We start from the raw sequence: 22,668 nt of genomic DNA on the forward strand, positions 1-22,668 counted from the left end.
GGTGGTGGATAGTGAGTACCCCATAGTCCCTCAATTTGATTGGTTAGATCTGAATTGTATGAGAGATCATCCTCACCTGATTATGAATGGGCCCTGGAGCCTGACATTGGTGAGATGGATAAAACTGAGGTTTGACTAAACGACAAGTTGTGTTGATATTTAGAAGTGAGGGTGTTTGAAGGGTGTCATTCCTCGGCTCAATATAGAGTGTGTAGGTACCTCAGTATGAGAATATAATGATAGATCGATAAGACATTGTTGTGTGGAAGTGAATGTATTAATTAGTGTTAGAGGGTGGTGGCGGACCCTCAATTAGATTATCTGGCCGAGCAAAGGTTTGCCGAATCCTGACTAGTGGGAACTGGAGCTTGGTTATTCGAGCAACAATATTCAATATTCGGTGATCGGCTAATTGTCGGTTTTCTTGTTCAATTCAAAGTGCACAAATATTCGTGAAGTAGCCTAACTCAACACATTCGGGAATCACTGTAATTATCAATCAACAGTAAGTGTTTATTTCAATTAATTATTCTTTTTATCCAACGTTTTGGTTGAGATGAAAAAATTTGTCACAAGTGGAATTTGAACCCACGCCCTTCGGCTCAATACACTGCTGCTCTAACCACATGAGCTACGTGACTTTGATCCACTCTGACACCAACACCCCTCTCAACCAACAACTAATTCGAATTTGCCCTCTTTTTGCCATTTTTTAAATGTCATGTAATCAGGACAGGATTCGATTCTCAGTGATGTATGAAGTGGCCACAGGGAGCTGTTAGCAAAGTAATTACTTCTTTAATTATTATGTTAATCCATATATGTTTAGTATCATAACTGGCTGTATTAATTATTTAAATTAATTATACTCTTTATTATAGGTCTTGGTTGAGAGGAAAAGCCAAAGGACATGAGTTCGAACCCCGCTCATGACACTAACTTTTTCTTCTTAAACAAGACCTTAGATAGCATAATAAACTTTAATAATTAATTCAATTAATTAATCTTTTTATGTAAGGTTTTTGGTTGAAATGTCAAAGTTAGTGCCTCCAGCGGGATTCAAACCAGCGTGGATCGAAGTCACTCAGATGGTTAGAACAGCAGCATATTGAGCCGAAGGTCGTGGGTTCGAATACAGCTCGTGACACTAACTTTTTCATATCAATCCAGGCCTTACATATAAAAATAATTAATTGAAATTTGGTCAATTAGACCACTAAACATAAATACATTGATATATAATAAGTAAAGAAGTATCACTTCAATAACGGCTCCCCCTGGCCACTTCATAAGTCGCTGAGAATCGAATCCTGATTACATGACATTTGAAAAATGGCAAAAAGAGGGAAAATTCGAAAGGTTGGGTTGAGATGGAGAGTTGGTGTCCGAGTGGTTCAAAGTCATGATAGTGGTTAGTGCAGCAGTGTATTGAACTGAAGGTCGTGGGTTCGAATCCTGTTCATGACACTAACTTTTTTATTTCAACCAAGACCTTACATAAAAAGAATAATTAATTGAAAGTTGTATTATATGTTTTGTGTGTCATATGTACGTTATATCGAATTTGATTTATGATGTTAGTGTAGTTGTGGCTGAGTTTATACGTGTCTATTCTATAATTGATGCTGTGTTTATCTCTGCTGATGTAATCCAATTCTAAAAAGTTACGTTTATGTTTGTTTTGTTGTGTGTAATATTGTTGGATTGTTGAAGTCGAAATTGTGTTGGTGCTCACAACGGTAGGTAGCCAGTGCTGTAGGATTTTGTTTGGGTTTTTTGCAATTGTAGATATGTTGTTTTACCCTTTTATCCAGATACTCGGATGTAATTCTGATGTAAGTTGCCGGACAATTTACACAATTGATTTTGTAAATGACATCAGGCTTATTTGTTGCAGGTTTGGGATCTTCAATTTTGGATTGATTTATTTAATAGTGGGTTTAGATTATAAAATGAAGCGTTATGGTAAGAAATCAGCTGTCGACAACCCTCGGAATCTACCTTCTTCAGCGAAACAAATAAAACCTAGGTAGATGTCAGTAATGAGTTTTTTCACGAGCAAATGTCATGAAATGAATAAATGGGCCGACATATTCGGTATACTTCCCTTCAAACAGCAACAAGATAAAAATGAGTTTGGCAAACTGTCATAAAATTGTTAAATATTTTGATCAAGCTGGGTTTGGAGTGTTTATGGGAAAAAGGTCTAATTTGCGGAGTGGGCGATGAATAATGAGAAGGTGCGTCATTCGTGTATTTGTGTTTAATGGGTAAAAAGGGATTTTTGAGACAGGTGCAACGGGCCGGGTCGAACTGCGTTGCGACTGGATTGAACCAGTCGTGCAGGGTCGGAAAAGCGACTCCAGGGATAAAGCCTAGGCGTTAAATAGACGTGTGGATTAATTTTTTTTTTTTGTCTTTTTCCTAAGGTAAAGGGAAAACTAGATAAGACAACCCCCCCTTGATAATGATTTCAATTAGTTTTCAAAACGGCCGAGTAGGTAGGAAAATCAATTTTCAACGGGTTAATCTAGATTGTAAGTTTTCTTGAGTCAAAACCAATTACCTATGTCTAGGATCCGGTCCGTTTCATGAAAATCCGGAGATGTGTTATCAACGGCGAGAAACACAAACTGTCAGGAGTAACGGGGAAAGACGGCCGACAGGATTAACGCTTTCAGGACTGAGCACGGCCGACTTGACACGGCTCGATTCGATCCAGTATCGAGGAAAAACAGTTGAGACTCGATTTCGACCTGCCTCCGACAAACCGTCCCACGCCAAACTCAAAATATATCGATTTTTATTTCTAAAGACGGATTCACCTTTTATTTCTTTTATTCTCAACGATAAGGTAAAATTTAATTGTAAATATTTTTCTTATAAAATCACACTCTTTTAATTCCACGTAAATAAAAACAAAAACAAAAAACAACTCCAATGCTACTCCTAAATAGTAGAATCGTTCACAAAGAAATCGATTCGCCGAATTTAAAGTTTTAAACGAAAGAACCTTGCGATTTTAGAAAAAAAAAACTGCCGTTCAACGACAAAACTAGTCAGATCTGGTTCGACGAAATAACGACGAACCCCAATTTTGACCGTTTTCAAAGATCCACTTTGGTAATTTTTCATTTTTAATTTAATCCATATTTTCCCATTGATAAAGGTAATACTAGTGACCTTTGGAAAAAAAAAAGTAGCTACAAGATTTAAGAAAGGGCCTTGATATGGTGCACAGTCCGATGAAAGATTTTTTTATTTAGTTATTTTGAGTCCATATGCAACGTTATCAGGGCTTTTTAGATGTCCCGGCTGAATTTCTCTTGAACTAATGACGCTATCAAAAAAAAAAAAAAAAAAAAAAAAAGTGTTAAAATTATACAGGATAACTCAGGCCCAGTTCAATTTCAAAATTTCAAATACGACCTGACATTTTAAATCATTTACGCTGAAAAAAAATGGTGCAAAAACAATTGGATTTTAAATTGGTCAAAAAATGTAAAAGTTATGGCAAAAGGTTTAAAAAAAAATTGGTAATTTAGTTTGCTGTTTATTAATCACATTTCATGTTCAAACTGCTTGCCTTTGCGTAAAGTTGCAAAGATTGATCATTTTTAACCAATTTTCACCAGTGCTCAGAGTGTCAATCAATCAGGGAAGATGGATTCACAAGCATTTTCCATCCTCTCCATCACCTAATGTGGAATCGACTGGCTAATTTATAAAACTTTAATTTACTGAATATATACAGGGTGCCCTTTTTAGATGGTCCGGCTTAATTTCTCTTGCACCAATGACACTATTTAAAAAAAGTCTAGTTTCAAATTTTTACCTTTTTTTTGGAAAAAAAAATATACAGAGTACATCAGGCCGAGTTCAACTTCAAATTTCGAATACGACCCTATAACTACTGACACACCATTTTAAACGATCATTTACGCTAAAACAATGGTGCAATCAGATTATATATTGGTCAAAAAATGACAAAGTTAGAGCAAAAAGTTTACATAAATGTCATTTGGTTTGTTATTAATCACATTTCATGTTCAAACTGCTTGCCTTGTGTAAAGATGCAAAGATTTGATCCTTTTTAACCAATCTTCACCAGTACTCAGAGCGATAGAATCAGGGAAGATGGATTCACAAACATTTTCTATCCTTTGTCGCAGTTCTTCAACTGAGGTTGCTGGGTTATGATTGGTGTAGACACTGTTTTTTAAATGGCCCCACAGAAAATAGTCGAATGGAATTAAATCGGGTGACCGAGGAGGGCAACAGGGCCATGAGGTCCTATGCCACCTATCCCGGAAGTGACGATTCAAATAACGTCTCACCTCCAAAGAATTGTGTGCGGGGGGCAGCCATCAAGCTAGAGAATCATTCTTTGTCATTGTTGCAGAGGAACATCATGTAATAATGTTGGTAAAACCTCCCTCAAAAATTTGAGGAACTGAGCACCATTTAAATTATTTTCGTAGAAATAAAACCAAATTGTTTTATTTCCTAGACGTCTACACTTTGATACTATTGATACTGCGAACCACCTGATGATGACAAGAGTATGAAATTCTCAAATTTTCCTCCGCCCACACTCGAAATTTCCAACGGTATTGTATTCCATTGGAGGTGAACTTGGAGTCATCAGTCCATAGGATGTATGGAAGAACGTTTTCTTCAGGCTCCCAAATCGACATTTGTGCAAAGAACGTTAGATGTTTGTCATAATCAAGAGTCCTGAAGTCCCTGGACAAGATGAGAGCAATACGGCTTAAAATTGTAGCTCTGGAATACATCTCTACTTTTAATGCTATATTGCTAATTTAATTATTGCTAACACCAGGCCCCATAGAGCACGAATTGTGGATGATTAACTGAATGAGGTTGGAATTGAGTGCTTGGTGGTGTGGCCAGCTCAAATTTCAGATTTGAACCCAGTCAGACACATTTGGGACCAACTTAAGTGATGAGTACAACAGCGAAACCCGGTCCTAACGCCCCTGAAGAGTGGAAACAACTGTTTTTGATGAAAGGGAAAGAATTCCTCAGGATTTTATTAGAAATATCTTCCAAGGAATGCAATGGCGTTTAACAGTTTCATGCCAGAGGTGGATATACTCATTATTAAAGGGAACAAAAAAGCATTTTTACATTTTTATTTATTTTATTTTGATTTGTGCATTCTTTACTGAATTTTTTATTTTTTTTAAGAATCAGGTAACAAGCATTTGCTTTTTAAATGTCTTATTTTTACAACCAAACCTATTTTTGGTATTCAAAGTATGAATAAATGTACTATTTACTGGTTACCCAAATCTAAAAACATAATTATTAAGTAAAGAACAAAAACACACAAAAAAATAAGGGGGCCTGGCATTATCCCACATTAGCAAGAATCTCTAACCGATGTGGAGGGGCAAATGGCACTACATGTTCTTCCATTATGTCTTGTAAGTACCTCTGTGAAGTTAGAGATTTTTCTTGCACAACAACCAATTCGGTGCGGGTGTCCAAGGAAATCCCAGCCCTGAACATTACTGACTTACTGTGGAATGCCACCTGAACAACCATACAGCATGGGTCGTACCTATCTCCTGATCATTTCCACATGAAATTATGCCCATCTGAAGAATTGAGGCCAACTCTCACCTAATCTGTAAAGAGAACTCGTCAAATTCAAATGCTCCAATGCGAATTGAAGCGTCTGGCCATTTCCTGAACTGTGGTAAAAGAAGTCCATGAGCAGGGTGCTGACCTTGAGGTTATTTTCATTGTGCCCTCTTCTTACAGTCCTGGAGGAAATTAAAACATTTCGGACTTGTCTTATTAGGTTTGTTATCTCATTTCCTGTATCCGTTTCGTAGAGCCTGATGATGAATGAATCTATTGTTTCTCTCCTCTGTAGCCCTAGGTCGACCCTTGTAGTGTGAAGCCCTGTTTCTCTGAAGCGCCGAAGAACCCTTCCTACTGTAGAATGATTTACTCAGTCTCCTGGCTATTCACACTGGCTGTATCCTTCGTCTAATAACGTTATGACTGACTCTGTCATACTCACTGAAATGCCTGACTGGAGCCATTGGAAAAAGTTTAAAAATAAGAATAGTAACAAATGAAATCAACAAAAGAAAAAGATTAACTGAAATGATGAATATTATGATGAATATTATGCACAGCAGAATAGAAGGGCATAATGCTACTTTTTGTGCAAGTGGGATTACTTAGTTCAAAAGTAAACAAAGGAAGTAAACAGAGCATTATTTACTGTTTATTTTGTTTACAATAGCTCTTAATTACCTGTAAATAAAGGATAGAATTGTTACTTGTGATGAAAAGTGGATTTACTATGATAAAGTTCTGGGGAGTGGCTTGACAAAGGAGAAGCTGCATCACATTTTCATAGCTCCCAACTCACAAAATAAAAATATACAATTGGAAAAGGCCAATTCTGTTACATGGCAAGGCTTGGCCTCCATGTCCCACATGTGACAATACAAGAACTGTTGGATCTTGGTTATGAGGTTCAGCCTCACCCTCGGTATTCTCCAGACCTCTCGTTTACCGACTACCATTTTTTCAGGCATCTGGACTTTTTCAATATAAAAAATTTATTGATCTAAAGTTATTAGAAAATGCGTTTACAGAATTTGTTAATAATAAAGACTCAAAATTTTATTAAGAAGGTATAGAGAAGTTGCCACGGTGGAACAAGTGTATTGAGAGTGATGGAGGGTATTTTAATTAATAAAATATGTTTAAAATCATTTAATTCATTTTTATCTTATAACCATAAAACTGCATTATTTTCCAGACAACCCAATAGTTTCATTATTCAATTATAAATAATTAATATTTTAAATAATATATTATTGTTTTGCACACTTTTTATTATTCTATTAGTATTATTATTTTACTATGTTTATAAAACTAGATTTATTTTTAGGATATGTATAAGGCGGCTAAAGCTCTATTTGAATCTTTAAAATAAATAAAGTATTAGAAACTTTAATCTAACTCCACGATTTATCATTTCTATTAGAAACTTAGAAAATGAGGCAATTCATCGAGTTCATACTAGAATGCGCTCTCGATGCTGTAGTACCATCGTTTTCAGACTGGAACTGAACTTAGTCAAAATTAGTAAGTACTGACTGTTTTGAACGAAGTGCCTACTAATTATTTCTTTTGCTTTATATTTCAATTGATAAAACTGATCATGGTCAAGCTGAATCATGTTTTTATTGTGAAACCCCTTTTAACAATTGTTATTATTTGAAATTAAACGAATTGAATATGCCATTTGTGGTTTATTTCTTTACTTATCAAGCCTTATTGATTTCTGGCTTTTGGTTATCAACTTAACTATTGTATCATAAAGTCAGATGAACAAATGACAACTAACTTTGACTAGAATCAGAGGGTTCAATGGAAAAAATGGTCATACAATATTTTCATACACCGTAGATATATTTCAAACTTAAAAGACGCGTACTTACTAATAAAGGTGTAGTTTATCAGTTTTTTAAAATTTATTTTAACTTGATTTTTTCTTCATATTTAAAATAAATTAGGAGGAACCAGTGTACGTTACATATGCGATTTAAGAGAAAAGAGGAAAATAAAACAAATAAATAAACGTATAAAAATATTTAGCGACACAGGAGATACAATAATTTAATATACGTCGAATATGACGAAAAATGTACGTCGTCCCTGACAAAGGGCTCGAGGTTTTATTAAACGTCTGAAAAAGGACGCGGAAAAGGCAAAAAAATAAAAATTAATAACACCGCAACGGAGGACAAAGTGTTTAACAGTGCTTGTACAGGAAAGAAAACAATAAAGTATTATATAATTTTTAACCTGGGGGCCTTAATCTGTAGGCTGTGTGCTTTAAGCCTCTTTGAAGTTCCATGGGCTAACTTTATAAATAATATCCCGTTGACTTTCCTTTGAAATGTTCAGAGCCAAATGTTTACTTTAAGGATGATTTCGACCTCAAAGGATCTCGGCGTTTTTGTTATAACGGGCCGCATCAATGGGGATTCGATCCCGTCTAGAAACAACTTATTTGACGGATTATACTTAAGAAGCTTAACAAATAATTAAAAATTTACAATTAAACGCAAAACAATTAGGGACATAAATCCAAATTGATAACGTGGAAAGTTTTTATATTGCAATGTACATACTTAAATATGTTTTTTTCTCCAGGTCACAACATTGACACTGCACCACTGTTCCAGGAGAAACCATCCAATACTGGCACTCAGTATGAAAGATTAAGCAGCGAAGACGTCTCGAAGCCAACGTCAATGAAGAAGACATGCCTGGCTCTAGAGATTGGTAAGTGTAAATAGAGCTTAAGCAATAATGTTAGGTTGGTTCGAGAGGCTGGTGGAGGACACATTTAAAGAGAAACCAGCGAATGGTGCAACTCAATAAGCTTGAACAGAAGGATAGATTGAGAGCTGGGTGTGGAACTTTTGGAAGCAGTGTCGGATCAGTTCGTCGACAGAAGGACTGTTGAGGAGGTTGTGGGTAGTGAGGTTAGTGACACTGCAATAACGCAGCGACACACCGTTTGTAACTCCAAAAGTCAACCCAATTTCAACCCAAGAAAGTGTGTATGGTGGGAATTTGGGGTGCTTTATTAAAAGCTCCTTCCGTCTATGTCTAAAGTCAGCGATTGACCAAAAACGACTGTCATAGGCTAAAGATTTTTTTCCCACTAGGATTACACTCACGACAGAGGTTGTGATGTATTACTCCACCCATCTATTTTGTCTGACATTCTTTCAGATTTTTGCGTATTCGAAGCTCTGAAAACCTCCATTAATGGGAAATCCGAGGATTGCGTAAAACAAACGTAAAAAACCTGACAGATTCTAGAGGGACGATAAGTCCGCACTTATTTTACAACTGGATACATTGCGGTTAAAAATTCGACAGCCTTTTGAGGTTGTTTTCGAAGTACAGTAGAGAGCATTAGGACATGTTCAAGAATTTTTTTACTTGGGGAGTTTTGGATGTACAATAGAAAGGTTTGAGAAGGAGAGGAGGACATCATGGCGCATATGATGATGATGGATGAGAATTAAAGGTACTTTCTCAATAAGTGAGATGTATCTTGTTTGTTTTGACTGTACTAAAATTATCCAATCTAAAAAATACTGGAAATAATTTTGACGTACCACTAGCTGAGGTCTATGACCGTATGACGTATATGCTGAAATATAGTTTAGCAATATTAAACTGCGGAGGAAAGTTTCTGCGAGCTTGATCTATTGATAATATTCGTACTTTCATTGAAAATTCAAAAACTTCACAAATTAATCACTTTGATCAGATTTAATCACTTTGAAACATTGGGAATTTGGCTAATCAAGTCAAAGCGTTTAAATTAATGCAAATGACACGAAGTTTTATATGAAAACAAGAGCATACGTCACATTTAAGAGCGCGATGTTCCAACATTTTCAGTCATGCAAAAAAAATCCAGCTGTCGAAATATTTTTATATTTTAATTTTATGCTTAAGTTAAGTCAAGAAACCAAATGTACTTAAAACTAGTTTACGATCTTTCGTTAAGTATAAAGTTATTTTTTAATAATAAGAAAGGGGTTTGATTGATTATTATTGTCTGTTGAAGTGAGGTTCAGCGGTGGATTTAGGTGTGCGGGAGATTCGGTCGGGGGAAGTCTTTAAGTTGTGGGGTCCAACTAACTGGGCCCAAACCCCTCGGGCTAGTTGAGACCTACGGTTGGTTGACTTGAGACTCGTCAACATACCGACAAACAGACTTTAGCAATTTCAAACAAACCTAAAACCCGTTTCTCTCATTCCGAGTAAGACAACCGGGATGAGGTTTAATTGTTGTTTCGCTTCTGCTGACACACGGTTTATTCTTAGCTTATATTACCAGAAGGGTTATGACGTTAAATTATATAATGATTTTTATACTTAATTAATGTAATGTTCTTTATATTGTAATATAAAGAAATTCATTGAGTTCTGCCATTATGGTCTCAAGGAAAACCATGAATGAAAGATCCAGGTCTCATATGTTGATATTTGCTGTAAATGGCGTTCCTGTCGAGTCTTAAAGAAATATTATTTAAAAAGAAATAAAAGAAATGCTCACTTATTTCCAGACAAGTCTGCCTTCTTGTAATTAAGTCTTGGTTATTTTCCTTATTTATCGCTCCTCCTCGCTCCGCCAGAGTAAAGTTGTAAAAGAAAAGGGGATTTGTAGATTTTCAACGGGGAGACGTTTTGTTCCAGAGTAAATATTATGGAAAGGGAAGGTCCCGAGGTGCGGGTCCCCTATGAGAAAACAGCTGAGCAAGCGAGAAACAAACAACAAATCATTCTACAGCTTAACCTGGCTATCAAACCAAAATGTTTTCTCTTTATGTAGAATGTTATTCTGAAAGGAATTTGACGGATAAATCGGAAATTTGATAAGGATAAATTTTCGAGCTCTCCAGACGTGATTATGTGTACGATAAAAACACATTTGGCTGGGGGATGAGACTCATCCTGGAATCCTTCATTTTGAAAGTTGCATTTTTGATCGTACGACTACGCACAACTTCGCATTAACTTTCCCAACCTCGGGAATGTAATCATCCCTCTCACACTCATGCGAATATGCGGGTTCAATTCTGACCTGCGATTGTTTCCTGGCGACTCGTAAGTTCCTTAGTATTCCGATGGACAACCTGAGCTCGATCCTAGAGACAGCAAGTAAATTAAGTCGTGTTACCTACCGAACCTCAACCTTTTCAATTCTATCATCTTTGGTGTTCGTCAAGGGAGCATCCTAGGACCGTTAGCTTTCAGCGTATACGGGGCAGACTTCCCTCATCACCCTAACCCACAACTGCAATACTTTTAACTAAGTAAAACAATCCTCTTATCTTTTTAAATAATTAAAAAACCTGCAAATACGTGTTCAAAATTCGTGCCAACACAACAATCACTTAATGAAGCACAAACTCTAGGACAAATCTGTTCCAATCTTAGAGCTGAAGTTGGTCTTAATCAAAATCCAACTGGCCACTTAAGCTCAACAGCTGAAAAATTCTTGAACTTCACGAGCTCCCATAAGTTGAATATTATTTGAATTTTTTAAAGGCTAAAGAAAATATTTTATGAATACGAAAATGCTAAACAAAAATGTGCTGTACTTGACATCCATTGATTTCCCGTCGGGCAAATTTTATTTGACTCGTTTCCCCGTCCGCTTTTGATCTACTACATTTTCTGTATTAATTTCCTTTATTCACTTAAAACAGGAAAATGCTGGAATGCTGGGGCTTTTTTTAAACATTTGTCGAACCCTTTCCACTAATTGGAGGTGACCGTTGTTTAATTTTTCAACGATCTCTGGTTTGCGTTGTAAAAATTCGTTTGTGTAAAATGCAGTTATTTCTTGTCAGATGTGTACATTTAATGATTTTCTTTATATGAGGGATTGTTTTTATATCTGCTGTGAGTACGTTTTCTTGCGGCAAATTGAACGTAGAGTAAGAGACGAAAGCAGGTTTGGTGGACTGCTTCTTTGTTGAGGTAAATTTTAACCCTTTCATGGTGGAACCGATGTAACTTATAGATAACCCATATATGCATTTAGTAGTCATAATTGACCGTATTAATTATTTTAATTAATTATACTATAAATCTAAGGTCTTGGTTGAGATGAAAAAGCAAGTGTCACAAGCGGGATTCGAACCCACATTTGAAAATTTGGCAAAAAGAAGGAAAAATTCGAATGGTTGTAGGTTGCGATGAGGAGTTGGAGTCCGAGTGGATCGAAGTTATGATAGCTCAAGCGGACAGAGCAGCGGCGTATTCAGCCGAAGGTCGTGGGTTCGAATCTCGCTCGTGTCACTTGCATTTTCGTCTGAACCACGACCTTAGACTAAAAGTATAATTAATTTATAGATAACCTCTACTTCCATTCTGTGATCACGTTGAAGGTCTTCATGTCTGACGTGCATTGACTGATTATCTCAATACGCTATTGGACGGTTGGTCTTGCGGCCCCAGAGTTGGATGCCATAAGGTCACAAGGAATATTTTTTTAATTTCTTCATTATTTACACCTTGTCTGCAATCACTGTACCTAGAATAAGTCATGTGAAGTCTGGTTAGGTGGACTGCTTGTATGATGACGTTGACTAATACGGCGTTATTGATGACATCTTCTGTTTCCACTCTGAGATCACGGTAGAAGGCCTCAGTTCTGATGTACCACGGTGCTTTGATTGAGTGCCCTGAACTTTTCGAGACATACCAAATTGCCAAAGATGTATAACCATCAGATAATGAGTTAAGAATAAGTCCTAGGCTCAATGGTATTTCATTCTAGCACAAAGGCATGCGAAATTCAACAAAGGACCATCACAGAGACTAATGGCTGAACTATTAACCCTCGGACGTGCTGGGGCTAGAATAATGGGAAGATGCTGACTGGACACTGCAGACTCCATAGAGTTGTCTGGGTATTGCCTGGGAGAAGAAGAAACATTCCTACTCTTGGGAAAGAAAAAGTCCAGAAGAACACATAAGCTTAGCAAAGCTTTCGGATCTGATAACAAGCTTTATGTTGAACAGTGAGCTCTAGATTATAATGGAGATTGCACAATATTGGTCAGGGTGCCTAAGGTCGTAGAGACTCCTTTTGACCCTAAACCTTATTTCTTTTTTTTTATGGAGGAATCACTCGTTTTCTGGAAGATCGCTAGGGAAGCAATAAGACACGACCTAATATATAGCCTTGTGACACTCTACTTTAAATTAGCAGAAATACTAAATTCTGAATTCTTGCTTAATTTAGAAATACCATAGTTTGGATTTGGCTGTAATGGAATTTATTATCTCATAAATGAGACCTACATACCACATGCTAGGATCTCTCCTGTGATCAGCGTGGTGATGTACCAATAATTTGATTGATTTGAAGATGGCGAGATGTCGCATCTGACAGGCCATACCATCGCAGATATGAAAACCAAGATGATCGACAAGGGTGAAATTACAGTTTGTTCTAATGTCTGGTGATTCGGTGGACCTGGTTGGTAGGAAGTTGGCATTAGGTTTTTAAAAAGGAATTTTTCAAGTCAGAAAACTCGGGAAGTAGACGAATTGGCCTAAATTATCCTAGTATGCCTGGTTTAGGAATCATGATGACATCAGCTGCACCCTGGTCATCTGAACCTCTTTTCTAAAAAATTTCCTGATGATCAGACCAGTGATTGATAAGTCGAAAAAAATTCAAAGAAATCTAACATTGGCCCAATGCTCTCGAATCGGAATCGTTTACACCTCAGGTAGATGATTTTCCTCGACCGTGCCATTTATGTTAGACTGAGATGATGCCAACTTTCAAACAGAATACCGTCAGGTATGTCAGTCCGCATATAAAAGAAAAAACATGGCTCTCATGTTGTTTACAAGAGCTTTATGCAAACTGACAAATGATTATTCACGGCATGCTTCCACCAATGTAAACATTAAGAAAAATATTCCTGTTTGGAAACGTTATTTAAAATCTGATCTGGTCAGTTTTCGAGGGTGACTGGAATTTATAAAATTGTAAACATCGTGGTGATTATGTATTTTCAATAAGTTGTTACTTTCTATTGTCAGTTACACTATCAGTTTGAACCAACCGCCACGTCCACCATATAGTACAGACATTATCACTTCAGATTAATCCATGTTTCGATCCAAGGCCCTTTTTAGCCAAGAGAACAAATTAACAAAATTTGCAAAAGCCTGTGCAATATCCCAATTCTTCTGGAATGTCTTCATGGGTTCAAACTCGCCACACCCACCTTATAGGCCAGACCTTTCTCCTTCAGATTATTATGCACTTGTTTCGTTCCAAGGACTTATTTATTTGTCCAAGGGGAAAAACTAAAAAAACTTGCAGAAGACAGAACAAGGTTTCTCGACCCAATTCTTCTGGGATGTCTCTATGAGATTGAACTTCTGCCACACCCACCTTAGAGTCCTGATTTCTTCCTCTTAGATTTCTATGCACTGGTTTTGATTCAAGTGCCTTTTTTATAAGGAGACATATTACTAAATTGTTTGATGTTTTCAGAGGTTCGAACTCACACCCACCTTATTGTCCAGTTCTTTCTCCTTCAGATTATCACTAACTGGAACAAAATTTGGACAATTCTGATGCATTTTTTCTAATTATGCAGGATTCACAGATTTTTTTGTCTTTTATGCCAATTTGAATCTCCAGCAATTTCTGACCGATTTCAATAAAACAAATCCAAAATGTTCACTAAATAAATTCTAATTTTTGAAATTACAAAACAAATGTTAGGTCTTATAAATGTAGTTTGCACTAGTCACCTTACTACATCCAGCTGCATGATTCCTTTACGCACAATTATTGTGTTAATAAATTAATTTATATCTTTAAAGCCTCTCTAACAAAGCGTAATAAGGGTTTCGACTACTTTCCCTTCTTTTGTTAGTTTTGTCCCTCGCAACGTCAACACACGGCTACAAAGGAGTCTCGAGGGAAGGTGAACAAATGTTGAAGGTGAGAGAGCAAACAAATACTAGTCCTGGCTAGGCAACGTCCCTCCACAAACGGTGACACTAACGTAAAGAAACAAGATAAGAATGTTAAATCCAAAACGGGAACAAACACCGTACAGATTAACCACCACAGGAGGTACTACTAAACGCGATAACGGAATTTATTCAAGGTGGTTCCCTTTTCCCCAACTGTTTTCGGCGATTGGGACAAAACGTGGGTTCATATCGGCCGATGACATTTTATAATATGGTAAAATTTCATCAGTCAACTACGTAAACAGGGAAAGGATCTAATCAATACATAACTGTTGAGACGGATCTCAGGAAGATATTAAAGAACAATTGGGTTGATAGTCGAAAGACGCACAAGCTTTGAAAATTTAGTAATTAATCCCCTTTTACAAAAAAGACCTTAGATCGAAACAAGTACAAATCTGAGGGAGAAAGGCCTGGTATATAAGGTGGGTGTGGCAGGAGTTTAACGATGAAGTTATTCGAGAAGAATTGGGATGAACGTCGAAATACGCTGGCACCAGCTTTTACAAAAATATTTTTTTTTTTTTATCTGGAGAACTTGGGCCTCGGATCGAAATAAGTGATAATCTGAAGGAGCAAAATTTGGGATATAAGGAAGGTGTGGCAGGAGTTCGATACCATACAGAGGTGGGGGTAGAATTCGGGCGACCGTCGGAAAACTCTTGCTCCGGCACCTGCAAAATTATTTAATTTTCCCGCTGGATAAAGAGAGCCTTTGATCCAAACAAGTAATAACCTGAAGAAATAAAGTCTGGACTATATGATGGGTGTGGCGAGAGTTCCATATCTTCAAAGGATTCGGGAATAATTGGGATGACCATCAAACAACACAAGAAGAGGCTTTTGTAAAGTAGGTAAATTATTCCCTTGACCAAATAGGTCTTGGTTTCAAAAAAGTGATAATCTTCTAAAGTAATAAAGTTTGGATTATAAGGTGGGAGGCTCGATCTCCTGAAGGTATTCGAAATGAATTGGGATGACCGTCGAAAACTCTTGCTCCAGCTTCTACAAAATTAAGAATTTTTACCCATGGACGAAAAGAGTCAAGAATGAGAAATAAGAAATAATTTGAAGTATAATATGAGAAATAAGAATAATATCGGGACTATATGGTGGGTAATGAAAAAATTCAAGAACAATTGGGATGACCATCGAACAACTCAAGCACAGGCTTTTGCAAAGTAGGTAAATTATTCCCTTGACCAAAAGAGTCTTGGCTTTGAACAAGTGATAGCTTCCTTAAGTAATAAAGTTTGGATTATAAGTTGGGTGTGGCTTGACCTCATGAAAGATTCAGGAAGAATCGGGATGATCGTCGAAAAACTCTAGCTCCGGCTTTTGCAAAATTAGGGGACAAAGTGAGTAATAACCTGAGGATAAATAGTCTTGGATGTATGGTGGACGTGGCAACAGTTCGATACCATGAAGTTATTCGAGAAGAATTGGGATTACTGTGAAAAACGCGGGCATATGCTTTCGTTAATTTAGTAAACTTTTCCTGATAGAGAAAAAGGCTGTCCTTCGATCGGGTGATAATCAGCTGGAGAAAGGTCTGGCCTATATGGTGGGTGTGGCCGGAGGTCGATTACAAAAAGTTCTATTCCTTGTTCCGACTGGAAGTATCTGTACGATTTTTTCTTCTCAAATACCTTCATCGGATCGAATTCCGGCTACACACACCTTACAGACCAGACCTTCCTCCCTCTGATTATTATGTACTTGTTTCGATCCCAGGGCTTATTGTCCAAGGAGAACTATCAATTTGGTTGAAACTTTTGGAAGAGTTTTTCTACTGCCATCTCAATTCTTATTTAATATCTTCATGCGATCGAACTCTAGCCACACCTGCCTTACAGTCCCTATAGTACTTTATTCCTTTAGGTCATCACTTGTTTAGAGAAATTTACTAATTTGGCCAAGTCATTGCAAGATTTTTTCGAATGCCGTCCCAATTCTCGAATACTTTAAGGGGATCCCACCCCAGTCTCACCTACCTTATAGTCCAGACCTTTCTTCTTCAGCCTATCACTTGTTTATATTCAAATCGTTTCCGCGAAATAAAACCAGTTGAATGTTAAAATTAAATAATAAAAAGCCGTTTGAAGTTGGAAGCGAGCTTAGAGAAAATATGAACAACCCTGGGGGTTTCAGTTTGTCAAAAATCGACTAATTTCCTTTAAACTATTTTTTAAAACGTCGTCTGGTCGTTTGAGAGATTGCCGTTTTTTAATGTTTCCATATCAAGTTACGTTATATTTTACGAACAAATATTTGCCCTACTCGAACAATTTTGCTCTTCAAATTTAAGCCTGTTTTTCCCTGAATTCTTTTTTCTTTTGTTTTGTACTCCAGTGCATAACTCTTATTTTAACAATGATAACATTTATATTTTCCTTTTGCTTATTAGGTGATATACGACCGGGGGAAATGAGAGTGGGAAAAAAGGGTGTTAAGGTGGGAATCGCAGCGGTAGGAAGTCTCGTTAGCAGTGATACCATGTCAGTGCCTAATTAAGAAAGAACAGATGGTCTTTTTAGCGAGAAAAAGCAACTCAAAAGATGCCGACCTTCCACGCATAGTGATTTTCTTCAATGAAAGTAAATGATGAAGAAAGTAAACAAAAAACTCAGGGAAAGAAACGTTCAAACAAATTAGGCGTAAAAACTACACTTAAGACAACAAACACAATTAGGAAAACACCTGAGATAAAACATCGACGAGAAACCAATACATAAAAATCAAACATACACAATTAGAAAATTGCTTTGGATAGGCAGGATAATAAAAAAAAACTAACACTAAAGAACTAACTAAAGAACAAAAAGATACAAAGAACATACAAGGACATTTAGAGACAGACGTGGAACAATGGGCATTCCATTATCCCGTACAATTTTATTAATAGGTCTGATTTTAGTGGTTATGTGTTATTGCGTTGTACGTCCCAAAGTACTTTTTCCTGTGGTGAAAGTGTGGCAACACAATTTCCCCCGACCGTAGACATCTTAAATGTTCCCATATTGATTGCGGACGGCCTGCCTAGTCGAGATAAACGGGAGTTATCCATAAATGATCGTAAAAAGAGACCACTGGGGGCTCTTAAAACTCCTAAGACTAAAAGGGGATTATATTTTCCAATGCGGTCAATCCACAAGATTGTCTGGTGAAGAAGCTCGGTCTTAAAAATGGGATTAAACCATAAAATGACTCTATGGCTTCGTTACATGGCGTTAGTACCGGTGGACCAAGACATTCCAGGCGATCAAACTTCTTTGAGGAACTTTGGCAATAGTACTTAACCTTCAACAACTAAGCTAGAGCTGCTAGAACATCACAAGGCTAGATCATTAAAAGCTAAAAATGAGGGAGGAGTCACAAGTGCCATATTATGTGTACCAACTGATGCTACAGCTTCCCAATTCAACTTTAACAAACCGCAAATATACGAAAAAGGGGAAGACTGGACTTTTTCAAAGGCCAATACTTTCTGGTACTCTGTTGGTTCAAAAACCGTGGATAGTACAAGAGTACCAGGAATACCAAAGGCTAAATTGACTATAAACCTGGGCAAGCTAGGATTTTTCAGTAGGAAATTAGCGCAATTGAACTGCGCGCCAGAGAAATAAAAAGGCTTGGATCCAATCTGACATCTGGCAGCACTGGGGTTGCATGGAATCAAGCTACAGAGTCAACCCCTAGAACCTTGTCTGCCTGGCGTTCCTCCCGAAGGTTTAATTGCTGGTTTTTATGCTAGTAGTCTATTGAAGCTGCGCTGGCTTGTGAAGTGTGGTTGTAGATTCTCTCTAGATGGAGATTTGTAGTGATGGTAGGTGCAGGAGGACTTCCAGGGCAAGGGGGGTCGTTCTCATTGCCATAGTTATGCCAAGGCTACGCTCCAAGCAGTATCCAGGATCCTTGTTGCCCTCAGCTGTAATGTCTTCGTAGGCTATCTTGGGACATGATAAAACCGTAGGGATCCCTTTGGGCTTGTCACCAGCTTTTCCCACTATGGTAATTTTTGCTGACCGTACTACCCGAGAAAAATAATAGTCAGTGACATTCTATTTCTTAAAAAAGGATGGAGTCAATTAAATTGAATTAAGGAAATAGGAAAAATACAATAATCTAAAAGTGCTTTGGGAATACCAAACCCCCTTAGTAGTATCTTCATCATTATCATGAATGAAGAAAGTACAACAATTTACTGGTTGACGGAATTTAGTAGTAAGATGTACTTTAGCTGTTTGGCCAGTGCCCCAAGCATTTATAAATTTTAACTTCTTTATAATTTTGAGTTCTTATAGAACGAGAGTGGTGGCAAGTTAGACGAAGTCATGAACCTGTAGCACTCTCCCATTCCTCATATTTTCCTAAGTTCTTACGCTCTCACTTTCTCTCAAACACAACACGCTCTGATGGAACGAGAGGTAGTGGCGAGGTCAACAAGGTGATGGACCACTCTCTCTTTTCCCCTGTTTTCCCATGCTCTTTCTCTCTCTCTCTCTCTCTCTCTCTCTCTCTCTCTTCTCCTGTTTTCCCAAGGTCTCACACTCTCACTCACCGCTCTCTATCTATCTACTTGTCTATGAAACACAACACCCTCTCTTGGAACGAGAAGTAGTGGCGCGGTCAACGAGGTGATGTACCTGTAGCACTATCTCTTTTCTCCTGTTTTCCCAAGCTCTCACACTGTCTTTTCTCTCTCTCTCTCTCTCTCACTCTCTCTCTCTCTCTCTCTCTCACTATCTATCTATGTACCTAATTTTCTATCCAACACACACACACACACACACACACACACACACACACACACACGTCCTCATAGAAAGAGAGGTAATTGCAAGGTCAACGAGGTGATGGACCTGTATGGTATGGTATGGTAATGAGGATACTAGGAAGCGGGGTTTGTGATCTCCAGGCTCTGCAACCTTTTGGCTTATTGTACCTTCCTAGTTCCTTAGGCCAGTGCAATAGACTCAATCCTTCTTCTTAGAAGTATCAGGTCATTGACTGTCGCTGCTACAATTTCATTCCCTAGATTTTTCGTATGTTAGGTAAATCTCCATTGAGCTGTTGCTTCCCATTCGACGCTGATATGGCTGTTTCCTCCTCCACTTACATAATCTGCAGATGGGATCATCGTTGTTTATGCCCATGTTGTGTGGATGTTTTCTCAGATGCCAGTGACCGGTACTAACTATTACTCCTCTGAGTTTAGCCCTTTCCAATTGCAGCAGTGATTTTGCCAGTCTGGTGAGGGTTGTTTCATCATAAGTTTACTGTGTATAGCGCCGCTTCTCCTTTTGTTTTGCTTGGATCCATTCTGCGATGGAGGATTCTATATTTGTTTTTATTATCCCAGGTAGAGTTTCGGGGCCTATGTATGGTCTTGCAGATCCTTCTATGGCCAGTCTGTCTGCCTTATCGTTACCAAAATTCATCCAGGTTGTGTTTCCCCAGGTTTTGAAGATTTTGGATGAAATCACTGACTAATTTTGATGTGATTGTTTTACATGCTAATGTTTTAATGGCTGCTTGGCAATCCGATCGTATGAGGATTTTTTTTGCCAGTGTAACCTCTTTTAAGAGTTTCAAAGGCACAAGCGTTGATGCCATGTATTTCTGCTTGAAAGACCGAAGTGTACTTCCCTAGTGAGTTTGATGGCTCATGTTTTGGGCTTGTACTGAAAATGCCCAATCCGGTTCCTTCGTTTGGAGCCATCTGTATGCCATATCATTGTATCTGATGCTCCTCCTCTCATTTATAGTCCGTTATGACTTTACAGGATGTTATGATGAAAGAATGTTTCCAGCATCATATAGTCAGTCCCCATTTCTAAATATGGGTGTCTGATATTGTTAATTATGGTTGCATGTCTGAATTGTTCAGTTCCTGCAGATTAATCGTATCAAAATATCTTGGTCAGGTATTCTTGCGTTTTTTTACTTGTGAGCGTGTTTTAGAATTTTACAACCCTCAGTTATAAGTCGGTGTTCTACACTCAAGAAAATAATTCTTGAAGGCATTTTCTAAAATAAGTAAGTCCCTGGCCCCATTTTGAAAATAAGATCCTTTGTAACCGGGACTTATTTTACGCGAATAAAAATTGTTCTATAGGACACATAATTTTTGCATAACCGCCAGAGTGTTGTGGATTTCGGATCGAGATCAAAAAGCTTCGGCCGAGAAGCTGGACGAGACCCGCCTTCAGAAAGAGAGCCCGGATGGAAACGCTGCGGATTTGAGCTCATTAAGCCCAAGTTTCCAGAGCGCATTACCCTAAATGGGAAAATTGGCCCTTTCCGCTTCGGCTATGATATTGAAAAGGAGAGACTGGAAAAAGCGGGCGGTCTACCTGGACGGCAAAATAGAGCAAAGCGGTCCTTCCGACTGGGTAATCCTCCGCCCAGCCCACCCAGTGCACAATTTAACTCTTTACGCTTTTACATCGGGCAAACTATTATTTTTCAACCGTTGTGCGCTTTTTATCAATCACACCGATTCACATGCATTACTATGCTTTTGTATCATTTTTAAATAAAAATAATTCAAACCGAGCATTGCTCAATTTATTGTCGCCGGAGGGCCACTTGTTGAATGTGAATACAGGCGAATGTAACTTGCCAATTTATGGGAAAAAATTAAATACCTTCGAATTCTTTAAAAAAAATAAAACTTTATGAAATTCTATTGTAATTTGAAGTTTACAGTAGAAACTATTATCCTCCAAGTTTTAGGGCTGTTTTAAGGAATCGACCAAGAGGTCAGTTCCTCAAGAGCTTTCTGCTATTCCGGTCCATAAAATTAATAAGCTGATGGAACATTGACAAATAGAGGATGAGAGGGCTCGAGAGAGATCGCTTTTCAGGTATAAACTAATAATGGTCTTGTTAACTGTCTAATTGGGAGGAGGGCAGGGAGGTCTTCCTTTCAACACGTCCTAACCTGACCTATCTAAACTGTTTATATGAATTACCTGGCAACAATTGCTTTGTGTTGCCGGAATCCTTTGGCTGCCCAAGGAGCTTTCTTTTCATCTAACCGCTGCCTCCCTTTGTGCTTTCGCCCACTCGCTCCTAAACTGTTTTGACGGCTCTTTTCCTTCTAAACATTTATATTCTTCTAGCCCCGGCCCCCCTTCTACCCTTTGTCCTACCGGCTACCCCTTTGCACATCTGCTCTCGATCCACATGTGTCTTTTTTACCCTTTTTCGTATGCTTTTTATATATCGAAAAAACATTCGCTGCCACTTGATCGTTTTGAGTACCAAAACATTTTTTTCATGGTTAATTCATCATAATGGACAAAAAAAAGTATAGGAGCTGTATCTACTACGGTTATCCAAATCCGTAGGTCCTCCATGTAAGCTTCAACATTCCACAATCTTCAGTAGATGCCTGATTATTCTTCTCTCGCTTTATCTCACTTTTCATTCTCACATAGACTGCCTGTTTCTGTGTTGTCTTATCACTCTCTATTTATCTATTTCTATCACTTTACCCTTCTTTCAAAAACATACTCTCTTTTTCCTTCCAAAATCTTCCTCCTCTCTCTCTTTTTCTCTCTCTTGCGCGCACGCACGCACGCACGCACACACACACACACACACACACACACACACACACACACACACACACACACACACACACACACGCACGCACACACACTTTCACGTCTCTCTATTTCTCCACTTTTCTCTCAAGCACATACACTCTCTCCTCTATCAAACTCTTTCTAACTCTCATTTTACTCCCTCGCTCTCTATTTAACAATCTGTAAATATATCTATCTATACCTATGTCAACCCTTCTCTCAAATATATACACACACTCTCTATTCTCTCGTCCGCATCAATCTCTCTCATATCTGTCTCTTCTCTTATTTTCTCTCCGTATTTCTATGTATGGCCCGCTTTATCTCTCCTCTCTTTCTTCTCTGTCTCTCTTTCTTTGTCTCTCTCTCTCTCTCTCTCACTTTCTCTCTCTATCCCTCTATATCTCTCCTCTCTCTTCCTTCACATTTTCTCTATCTGTCACTTCTTTTTTTCTATCCACTCTCTTTT

The 22,668-nt window shown here is 37.9% G+C and overlaps 1 protein-coding gene across 3 annotated transcripts in view; it reads right to left on the reverse strand.

Moving 5' to 3' along the window:
* The window catches only part of LOC106670461 (protein mini spindles), a 29,621-nt gene extending 19,460 nt beyond the window's left edge, over positions 1–10,161 (reverse strand). For 2 of the 3 annotated variants that reach the window (XM_014400836.2, XM_014400837.2), the window contains exon 1: positions 2,567–2,712. The gene's annotated coding sequence lies outside the window, so the exon portion shown is untranslated. Of the gene's footprint in view, positions 1–2,566; positions 2,713–10,141 lie in introns of those variants that run through there. The other variant, XM_024230444.1, reaches the window with a different exon arrangement.
* Positions 10,162–22,668: the final 12,507 nt, after the last annotated feature.

The sequence above is a fragment of the Cimex lectularius genome, unplaced genomic scaffold (assembly GCF_000648675.2).
Source record: "Cimex lectularius strain Harlan isolate CLEC.00 unplaced genomic scaffold, Clec_2.1 scaffold31, whole genome shotgun sequence".
In the NCBI taxonomy this organism is placed as follows: domain Eukaryota; kingdom Metazoa; phylum Arthropoda; class Insecta; order Hemiptera; family Cimicidae; genus Cimex; species Cimex lectularius.